The sequence below is a fragment of the Aegilops tauschii genome, chromosome 4, assembly GCF_002575655.3.
Source record: "Aegilops tauschii subsp. strangulata cultivar AL8/78 chromosome 4, Aet v6.0, whole genome shotgun sequence".
Taxonomy (NCBI): domain Eukaryota; kingdom Viridiplantae; phylum Streptophyta; class Magnoliopsida; order Poales; family Poaceae; genus Aegilops; species Aegilops tauschii.
Window position 1 is genome coordinate 292,259,338 of NC_053038.3, and position 11,165 is coordinate 292,270,502.

Consider the following 11,165-nt stretch of genomic DNA (forward strand, 5'->3'; position numbering starts at 1 on the left):
GAAAAATATATGTTCCCTTGAGTTGTCCCTCTTTAGTTGTCATCCGACCCTCGTCTATCAATTGATAGTCAGGAGTAGATGTGCATTCATATTCATCGTTGCCTTTTACTCTTGTGGCCGTCAAGCAATTCTATTCCGGAATGACAAGGAGAAACAAACTCCAGTACCTCATCCATATCTAGGATTTGGTTAAAGTAGTTATATCTCGCAAATCAAAATGCCAATCCAGCTTTTGTTCTGTTCTACCTCGGAGTATTACCCCCTTTATGTCAGGATTGTCATGAGAATTGCACCATCTCTCATGAAATTTTGACGCAGTGATACTTCTTGCCATCATTTGTCATTCCTCGGTTCCGTGTTGTCGCAACCGGAATGCCGACAAGTGAACCATGATGTGTGAAATCAATACTCCTAGCAACCGTGTTGCTTGGTAGTTAATGGACATTAATATCATTCTTAGTGTGTTGGTTGTCGAATCACTATATTGGGATTGATCGTGATACCTTGTCCTTATTTCTGGTGCACTCTTCGATCTTTGAGTTACGATTAATCCCTTGCTCTTCTGATCATGTTGTCTTGCCTTGAAAAGCAAGATTGTTCTCGAGCTTAGAGACATACCGGTGGTTCGTGATTTTCCGTATATCTTCACGGAAGTATCACCAGGTCATGCCCTGACCGATATGTTGAGTTCGTGATCAAGTTGGTTCCCCAATAAACCACTCTTTCTCCAAGAATCTGTGCTAGATACCCCTGAGCTAGTTGGTCAAGCTAAACAACAACTTGGAGAGTTGGAAGATAAAAGCTTTGTCCGACTTAGTTTATTTTAAGGGATATCCTTTTGAGTGTGTGTTGAAGAAAGATGATATCTTCTATGATTGGTCCTCGGGATCAATTGTTGGATCTATTGTCTTGTCCAAACTTTGATTTGAGTGTGGGTTATTCTCAAATCAACTCAGAACCAATGATATTCATAATGTTCTCTTACTCGTGGTTGCTTCCTCGAGTATACACCATTATATCCTTTGGGTATGACCAATGCTATCACCTTGTTCACATGATTGTGGAATTCCATTTATATGGAAACCTTGAATTGTTGTTGAGCCCATCGACCACATTCCTATCTTCTCCATGGTTTGTTGGACATTAAGCTAGTGTTGGAAACTTTTATAAGCATTATCTTCATGTCCCGTTCATGAAGCATATGTTTTGATGAAAGAAGTGACTTCCTCTAATTCATGTGCACCTGATGCAAGTTGCCGCTGTGAGTTCGAGAAAGATTGTTTTTGTTCCCTCTGGTACCATCCCAAGTCAGTCATGCATGTGCAAAGTATGCTATGGTTTGACAGGCTCGCTACCTCCATTCCATATGTATGTCCAAGTACACCAAGCCACTGATTGACTTGTTCAAGAAACACGGAGTCTGTTCTAAGGTTAATCCTTTGGACTTCGACGTGTGGAGACTTCAATATCCTTGATGATGGTTCCCCACCTGAACTCGATAGTGTTTTATTATAAGACTTCTACATGGGCATGCTTGCCTTGGACAATGTGTTCACATGTATGTAGCAGAACTAGCTCATGTTTTGGAGCTTGCTAAGCTCATTTCCCGAGAATATCGAAACGTCATCCCGTCGGTTTGTGTTGCAAACTGTCTTTTCCAGACATGCTGTCTGAAATATCCTGTTACCTACCAGATCTAAATCTCAGGCAGATATGATGGTTGGAACTTTTCCAAGATCTATGATGTAGGTCCCGACAAGGTTGATGTTCTGGCCGACACACCTAGCCGAAAGATCTATCATTGTAGTATCTTGATTGAGCTATTTGGCTATCTTCACCATGAGGATCTTGTGCGACTTATCTAGAAGTTGTTCCTTATGGATTTTGTGCTTACGAAGCCCGACCTATACTTGATGGCCATGTTAATGATTTTAAGCATGATTTTGATATCTAGTACATCAAGGGGAACATTAGAAGCGGAGTGCTAAATGTCTCTCGGTCGATCATCTAGATTTCGTTTCCTTGGCCTCGCTAAGGTGAAATATGAGAAAGTGTTGTCTCCCTTTGTATCTGCATCCTCCACCCCTATTCATCATGGTAGTATGGAGTGTTGCCAAGATATTTTCATAGATGTTGGTAAACCCCTGATGAATATGGAAATGCTCAAGTTCTTGAGAGCACGCTCAGCCACTTGGTAATATCCTCGGCATCATCTGGAATGTGCTTTCCGTTTACTGAGTTGTCTTATAACTCTAGTTCTCTCTCCAACCCGGGTATGCCATTTCTCCAAACTCCTACAAACGATCATTTGTGATTTTCCTTAGGCTGGTTTAGAGAGTTTCAATGATCTATGCATCAAAAGTAATTCTTTTTGCCACTTAAGGGAATAATTCTACGGGTCACCTCCCCTGAGGTGCCTTGTTATGAGATCATGGCAATTATCTTCTCGCTACTTTGAAACCCTTCACTCTTACCTAAGCGTGGCATTGTTGCCTACCAATCTGAACCATCATCAGCTGCCTCTTTCCATCGCTCCTCATATGTGTTTGTGTCTCAACTCAAGAGACATTTCTACGTCTCATTCTGTGAATTGATCTTGTGATCATTAAGTTGATCCATCCCTGTAGAGTTATCTTGCTCTTTCGTCCTCGTGTTGGGTGAAGATCTCGCAAGCAAAGATGCCAAGATCAATATGACGCAAGGAGTCGACATCTTTAAGAAGGGCAGTTGGATCAAGAAGATTTTGTTAGTTTGTGCCCCCTCTGTCATCTTACCTCACGTCTTGAATCTCGGGACGAGATTCTTGTTTAGTGGGGGTGAGTTGTCACAGCCCTAGAATACCTGAGTGAAATAGTTGCATTTGCACTCATGCATCATGTCTAAAATTTCTGAAAGTTGAATTGAGGTCAGTTGAAACCGCCAGAAATCACTTCAGAAATAATCAACATTAAAATCTTTTCAAATAAGTCCAAGAAAATGTTCCTCTCAGTCTCTGAAAATATTGGCAAGAGGTAAAACTCAAAAAAATATTTTTGGAATCTCAGAGATATTTATTTTGGGCCTTTGAATTAAATCAATAACATATTTGAGTTGAATTTATTTATGTTATATAAGAAATAAAGTTCAAATATTTTTGTAAGTTTGCATGTGACCTTGGACTAGCTCCCTGAGCTCACATGAAAATTTACAGAAAGTTTTAAAATGGTTTGGTTTGTAAATCAAATCAAAACAAAGAAAGAAAAATAGAAAACAGAAACAAATAAAAGAGAGAGAGAGTTACCTAGCCTTACCTGGTTGGCCCAGGTCCTGTACAGCCCACCTGGCAGCCCACTAGCCGGCCCAGCACTATGCTGGGCCGTGCTAGTCACCTGCTTCCTCTCGCCAGGCAGGTAGAGAGCAGCGCGCCGCACACGCTGAGCTCGCCATGCAGCTCCCTGCCCCTCTGCTTTGCCCAGACAGCGCGGCGGCGCCTCGAAGCCCCTCCTCGGCGCCGCCCCGACCCCGCCGACACCCCATTTTCCCCTGGCTCTCTCCTCGCCCTCTCCCCACCATGGCTGACGCAGCCACAGCCGCACCGCCGTCGTAGCCGCGGCCACTTTCGACTCCTCGCCATGTCCAGAAGCTCCGCCGCACTCCTCTCCATCAAGCATACTGAGACCCGAGTGCTCGTTCGCCCCGGAGGCATTGCACCAACCTCGCCCGACTCCGCCGTCGCTGGAGATCCCCTTCGCCGTCACCACTGCGCCAGCTCGTCCCCGACCTCGCCATCTAGCTCGCTGCAACCGCCGTGAGCCCCTGCCCCTCCCCATCCTATCTGTTCTCGCTCTCGAGCCCCATAGAACCGCACCAAGTTTCACCGCACGCGCCGCCGCCTGAGCTCGTCGCCGACGTAGCTCCGGCCACCCAACGGCCACACCACCATGCCCACTAACCTCACCGCACCATGTAGGCCACGTAGAGCTAGCCCCGAGCCTCCATGATCACTGCACCGACGAGTTCGTCCTTGTCCGAGCTCCGGCGTTTCCAAGGTCATCGCCGGCGTCGTTTCCGGTGACCCCGAGCTCCACTTCCACCACCAAACGACGCGGGTTGCTCCCAGCTGCCGGTAGATGGCCTCCGCCGTCGTTTTGGTTGCCGGAATGCAAATCCCGAGCCCTCCGCCATGTCTGCTGCCGCCGCCGGCTAAACATCGGGGCGTCGGCCCTAGTTCACCAAGGGGTTTGACCTCGCCTGGCTCAATGACAGGTGGGGCCGCCCTGCTAACTAACCCAGATTAGGATTAACTAAACCTAGCTAATTTAGTTTAGCTACTGACACGCGGGACCCACTGGTCAGTTTGACCTAGACCATCCCCGTTAACTGCTGACGTCACCCTGACGCAATGCTGCCGCAATAAATCATTTACTGGATTTATTCTTATATAGGAAATTCCAGAAAATGTTATAAACTTCAAAAAATCATAGAAATTATTCTGTAACTCCAAATGAAAAGATTTATATATGAAAATTGATCAGAAAAATTCAATCTTTCCACCTGTACTAGTTTCATGCATGTCAGAACAATTTAACCTTGCTGTTTAGATGAAACAAGCTAATGCACTAATATGACCTCTTATTTTGGGTTTGCATTTGAATCTTTGATTCAAATGAGCTCACACCAACCTGTTCTAAGTTGCATTAGCCAAAACAGATTCATTTTGCCATGTCATGATCATGCATCATATTGTTGCATTGCATTGATTGTGTTCCCTCTCTGTTGCCGGTAATTGTTCCCCTCAGTAGACATGGTACCGACGATGAGATCGATGACACCGATGAAGAACTATACTATCTTCAGAAGTGCCAGGCAAGCAAAACCCCCTTGTTCATTCCGATACAATCCCACTCTCTTGCTCCTGCTCTCTTTTACTACATTAGGACAACAACGATTCAACTGTTACATGCTGCGGTAGTTGAACCCCTTTCCTCTGCATGACCTGTCATTGCCACAGTAAATAGATGAAACCCACTAGCATGAGTAGGAGTTGTTTGAGCCCTTATGTGCCTACTCATTCATGCTTGTTTGTCATGCCTGCTACTGCTTAGAGTTGAGTCAGGTCTGATTCATTAGGGATGAATTGGAATGGTGATGAACATGTCCTACTGTGTGTGAGCTAAGTGTGTGAACACGATTTGGTAAAGGTAGCGGTGAGAGGCCATGTAGGAGTACATTGTGGGTTGTCTCATTGAAGCCATCCTCAGGAACTGAGATCTGTGTTTGTCAACCATGAACAACTACTACCATGCATTGGGCCCGAAACCAACGGACCCTCTCGGCTTCTTAACCACCCTTGTCCTTTGTCCAGTTGTTGCAAGTACTTTCTGGTGTATGTAGTATGCTGGAGGCCATGCACAATCCTGTCCCGAGGGGTGGGCTGCGATGCGGTAGGCACGTGGCCGGGTATGCCGGGCGCCCGTTTGGTGTCGCGGAACCCTGTACACATCGTTCGGGCCGTATGTGGAAACCTCGGCCGGACTCCCTGCGGATGGTACCTGAATAGGAGATAAACCTGTACTAGAGACTTGACTGTTTAGGTAGGCCGTGGCCGACACCCTCGTTGGGCTTCCGCTTGAAGGTTGCCGAGTACATGTCGTGTAAACGGCAGTAAGTGGTGAGAGCATGTGTGAAGAAGTACGCCCCTGCAGGGTTAACATCATCTATTCGAATAGCCGTGTCCGCGGTAAAGGACTTCTGGGTTGCTTGTATAGTTCATAGATAACTTGAAGTGGAAACTCTAAAATGTGCAAGATAAGCGTGAGTGCTATGGATGGCGTTCTCATAGGTAGACGGGAGCGGATCCATAGTGGTGTATTGATTGGTGAATATGTGGAATCGTGTGCGCCACCTCAAAAGAGTTGCTTGCAGTCGTAGTTCAGGTTAGCCACTGAGTCAAAGTTGGCTTGCTGTAGTTAAACTCCACTACCCCCTTTGTTGATACCGATGCATATGTAGTTAGTTTTGATATAAGTCTTGCTGGGTACATTTGTACTCACGTTTGCCTATGTTATGTTTTTCCAGAGAGACGTCAGTCTCGCTAGCAGTTCCGCCTGGACTTCGACGTTTAGCTTGTTACCTCAGCTACGATCTTGTGCCCTCGGCAGGGTCTTGTAGATAGTCAGGCTTCTCAGCCTTCTTCATTTGTAATTGTCTGTACTCAGACAAGTTAAGCTTCCGCATGTGCTTGTTGTTTGTATGCTCTGTATGTTGGGGTCATGAGACCCATGTTTGTAATACTTGGCTCCTCGGAGCCTAATGAATAAATACTTGAGTCGTAGAGTTATCTGGTGATGCCATGTTGTATTTACACATATCGAGCATATTGTATGTATGATTGAAATGCTTGGTATGTGTGGGATCCGACAACCTAGTTGTTTATCCTTGGTAGCATCTCTTATGGGGAAATGTAGTCTTGTGCTTCCATGAGCCATAGTAGTCCACTACAGCCCGGTTCACCGGAGTCCTGCTAGCCCAGCACTACTGCCCCGGAACACTTGACTGGCCGGCATGTGATTCCCTTCGTTCCTGTGTCTGTCCCTTCGGGGAAATGTCACGCGGTGACATCCGGAGTCCTGCCTAGCCTGCTGCTGACCGACATGCTCGATGTTTATTCATGTATGCCTGTCCCCGTAAGTTAGTGCCACTTTGGGTTCACGACTAGTCATGTTGGCCCGGGTTCTCTGTCATATGGATGCTAGCGACACTATCGTATACGTGAGCCAAAAGGCGCAAACGGTCTCGGGCCATGGTAAGGCAACACCCGTGGGAATACCGTGCGTGAGGCCGCAAAGTGATTAGAGGCTAGATCGGTGTGACTTAGAATCAGGGTCCTGACACCCAGCCCGGGGACTTCAGAACTCGGCCCAGGGGCTGCAGTAGTTGGCATGGGGACTTCGGCAGGTGTCACAGGGAATGCAGCAGTCGCACCTAGCCCGAGGACTTCAGAACCCGACCCGGGGGCTGCAGCAGTTGGCCCGGGGACTTTAACGACAAAACAAGCGGCGGCCAACTCCAACCCACCTCCTCCCTACCCGACCGCCCTGGTTCAAGTGGCCGTGATGACAGTGGTCAAAGCACCATCATGGGCGCAGCCCATGCTCAACTTCCAGGTGGGCGGAGAGCTACCAGCCGATGAGATCTCGGGCCGGCAGGTGCAACGCTGGGTAGCTACATACACGATAGTAAACAGAGAGCTTGTCAAGCGCAGCGTGACTGCCGTCTTCCAGCGCTCCGTTGAGACAGAGAAAGGCAAGGCAATCCGCAGAGACATCCACCAAGGCGAGTATGGCCACCACGTGGCCTCCAGATCCCTTGTCGCCAAAGCCTTACGCCATGGTTTCTTCTGGCCAACTACTTTGGACGACACAAGGGATTTGGTCAAGAAGTGCAAAGGCTGCCAAAAAATTGGCTCCAAGCAACATCTGCCGGCTTCTACACTCAAGACCATCCCCCTCACATGGTCATTTGCCGTCTGGGGCCTCGACATGGTGGGCCCATTCAAGACAGCACGCGGCGGCATGACCCATGTGCTGGCCGCCATGGACAAATTCACCAAGTGGATTGAAGCGAAGCCAATCAAGAAGTTGAACGGTTCGACTGCTGTGACCTTCATCGCAGGTATCACCATACGGTATGGTGTACCGCATAGCATCATCACTGACAACAGCACAAACTTTGCCAAAGGTGCCTTGGCCCGTTTCTGCGCGACGCTAGGCATCCGACTGGACTTAGCGTCCGTTGCCCATCCAAAGTTAAACGGCCAAGTTGAGCAAGCAAACGGCCTCATCTTGTCCGGCATCAAGCCCCCAACTGATCGAGCCGCTGGAGTGTTCGGCTTGCTGCTGGATCAACAAGCTATCGGCCCTCTTCTGGAGTCTTCGGACCACGCCGAACAAAGCAACCAGCTTCACTCCCTTCTTCCTCGTGTACGGGGCCGAGGCCGTCATCCCAACTGACATCGAGTTTGTCTCGCCTCGCGTCACCATGTACACGGAGGTAGAAGCGAAGGAGGCATGAGAAGACGGCGTCGACCTGCTGGAAGAGGGGCGGCTGTTGGCACTCATCCGGTCCGCCATCTACCAGCAGGGCCTGCGCCACTACAACAGTCGGAAGGTCAGCCTTAATCCTTCTGTGAGGGGGACCTTGTGCTCCGACTGATCCAGCGAACAACCGGCTAGCACAAGCTCTCGGCCCCTTGGGAAGGGCCCTTCATCATCAGCAAAGCCTTGGGCAACAACTCCTACTACCTCATCGACACGCAGAAGCCCAAACGCAAAAGAGGGACAATTCCGGCAAGGAAACAGAGCGCCCATGGAACACAAAACTTCTCTGAAGATTTTGTAGACATCGGGTACCTCGAGGAGAACTCGGGGGCTACCCTTTTTATCTATATGATAAGTTTTATGCCTGTGAATGTATTTGTTTCATTCCCCCGCCTGGCACCGGGTCCGACCAGTCCGCCCGGGGGCTCGCCGCCTTGTCCTATGCTAATGCTACTTGCAGTCGGACAAGTATTGTGCCGACATCTAAAGCCCTGTATTGTCTTAAGCCACAGTTCGCAGAACGACTGTCCGACTGGCAAGAGCTAAAGGCGAGAAACGGTGTCTACACAAAAAATGACTAAGGAAAAATGCGCCAGCATAGGCCAAGCCGGCTCCTAGCCTTACCGTCCGGCTGCTGAGCAGCCGGCCGGCCGGCTTCTAATTTGACTTGCTACATTCTAAAGCAGCCAAAGTACTTGTCTTCCTAAATGGACAAGTACATGACCCAGCCATAGACCGCAGAGCGGCTGTCCGGCTGGCAGGGCAGCAGCCAAAGGAAAGCGGCAAAGGAAAATGCCAAAAAGATCATACAAGCAAGGCAAATTAGAACCCGCTAGAGCAGAGACTTGTGCGAGCAAAATAATTTACATAGCAAGGCTCATAGCCAGAATTCAACAGAGTTTGATTACACCCCTAGTGGGTGGAATTACGTGAATTTAACATACTTGTTCAAAAGATTACAAGAACAGGAAAAGATAAGGTAAAGTGGCCGCCTAGGCCAGAGGAGCAAGACGGATCCGACAGGTTGGTGGAGCCGGCAGTGCCGAATGGTGGAGTGGCTGACTGGCGAGTCTCAGCCTGGTCAGAATCAGTAGCAGTCGGCATAGCCACACGTGGCTCGCTGGTCGAGGCTCGATCGGGCTGAGGTTGGCCGTCCGCTCCGTCCTCCAGTGCGTTGTCTTCTCCATCCTCGTCCTCTTTGTCCTCGCCCTCATCGCTGGAAGCGATCTCCTCTGCCGAGTCCTCCCCATCCATCGGGTCCAGCCCGAACCAGTTGGATGGCACCTCAGCGCCCTGCTTGTCCAGTTCGGGCATGAAGACGGCAGTCTTTGCTTACTCAGCGATCGCCGCCACGTGTTGAGTAAGTGCCCTGCTCGCCGCTACGAGCTCCGTAGCGGCCTCCTGCCAGAAGGTGGCCAACTAGGCTAAGTCCAGGCCCGGATACCATGGCTTCACGAACTCTAAGGCCGTTTGAGCATCAGCCCAAGCTACGGTGCACTTCCAAGCATCGTAGCGTCCGACCGCTATCTCCAGCTAGTTGGCAGTCCGACTCAGGGTGCGCGGAACCCGGGGGATCTGGCCAGAGAGCGGACAGCACCTGGGCCCCGACGCGCTGCAGGCGGCAGAGCATCCAATGAGTCGGCTGCAGGTGCGCTTGGACGGCAAGAACTTGCTCGCCGAGATTTCGGGGCGTGTTGGGCGCGATCTCCATGCCCACCCTTTTCAGCACCTCGTGTCGTGCCTCGATGGCCTGGCTGACATCGACAGATTGGCCGGGAAAGAACTCTTAGCAAGAGGAAATGTCAAAAAATCAGAAGCCAGAAGCCGGCTCCTCAGCAGTCGGCGGTTACTCAGAAGAAGTAACCTACCATCGATCATGTCCTCGATATCGCCGTAGCCATCGGTCAGGATCTTTTCCTTATCGGCCCAGTTCGAGCGCTGAGTCTCAAACTCGGCCTGGAGGTTAGCATCGCTGTCCCTCATCTTTTGGAGCTCCGCCTTGTGCCGCTCCACCTGGTCCGCCAGCTCCTTGGTCAGGCGTTCGCACTCCTTAGCCGCCTGGTTGCGCTCCTGCGCCTTAGTGTTGAGCTCAGTTTGGACCTCGCCCAGGCGGTGCTGCAGTTCGGCGGCCGCTCTTGCAAAGACAAGAATGAAAAGACATCAACATCAATAAAGAAGACAAGAAGTTTCCAGGTGATCCGGCCTGACTGCTCAGCAGTCGGCCCGAATCTCGGGGGCTACACCAAGCGGGTGCGCTGGCATAAAGGGGGTAATACTCTAGTTCAACTCCGGCTCTAGTTCAACTCGCTGGACCGCTTCTCCAGCTCCTGGACTTGGGAGTTGAAGGCGGCCGCGCGGATGTTGTGGTAATCCTGCAACAAGGGCCACAGAAGAACAAACAAGTCAATACTTGGAACTCACCATGAAGTTCTGAGCCGCCTGCTCAGCAGCCGGCCCAGAACTCGGGGGCGCACCGACTGGGTGCGCTGGCGCGCCCCCATGGAAGATTACAAGAATCAAAAACAAGAAGCAAGAAACATACCCGAACGGTCGTCCGTGTCGCAAGGAACTCCGTCATATATTGCTGGAGGGCGGCGGCCTAGGTTTGGAACCGGTCCATGACTTCCTGCGCGGCCGTGTTCAACATGCTCGTACCGCCCCCAAGCGTCCAGTCCGGTGGGGTGGCGCTGGTGGCCTCAGTGTCGGGGGCCGATGAGCTAGCGGCCCTGATCCCCAACGGCTGTGGCGCTGAGGCCGCCTTCACCGCTTGACGGCTTACCGGAGTGTGGATCGTGGGAATCGGACCCACCACCAACTGGCCACCGGCTGGTGGCACCAGCGTCACGTTAGGCCGACAGCCCGGCGTGTGTGGGGGCACCTTCGCCCCCAGGAAAACAGGGTCGCCCCCTCCCCTCTCCAAGATCGGTAGATCAGCGCCGGCCTCTCCTGTCGGCGCATGGCCCTCTGGCACCGGCGGATCCACGAGCTGCGGGCCGGTGGACACTGAAGCCTGTTTGCGGGACGCCTCCTCCGCCTGCGCCTTGGCGGCCGCGTCCACGTACTCCCTGGCCGCCGCGTCAGCTTGGG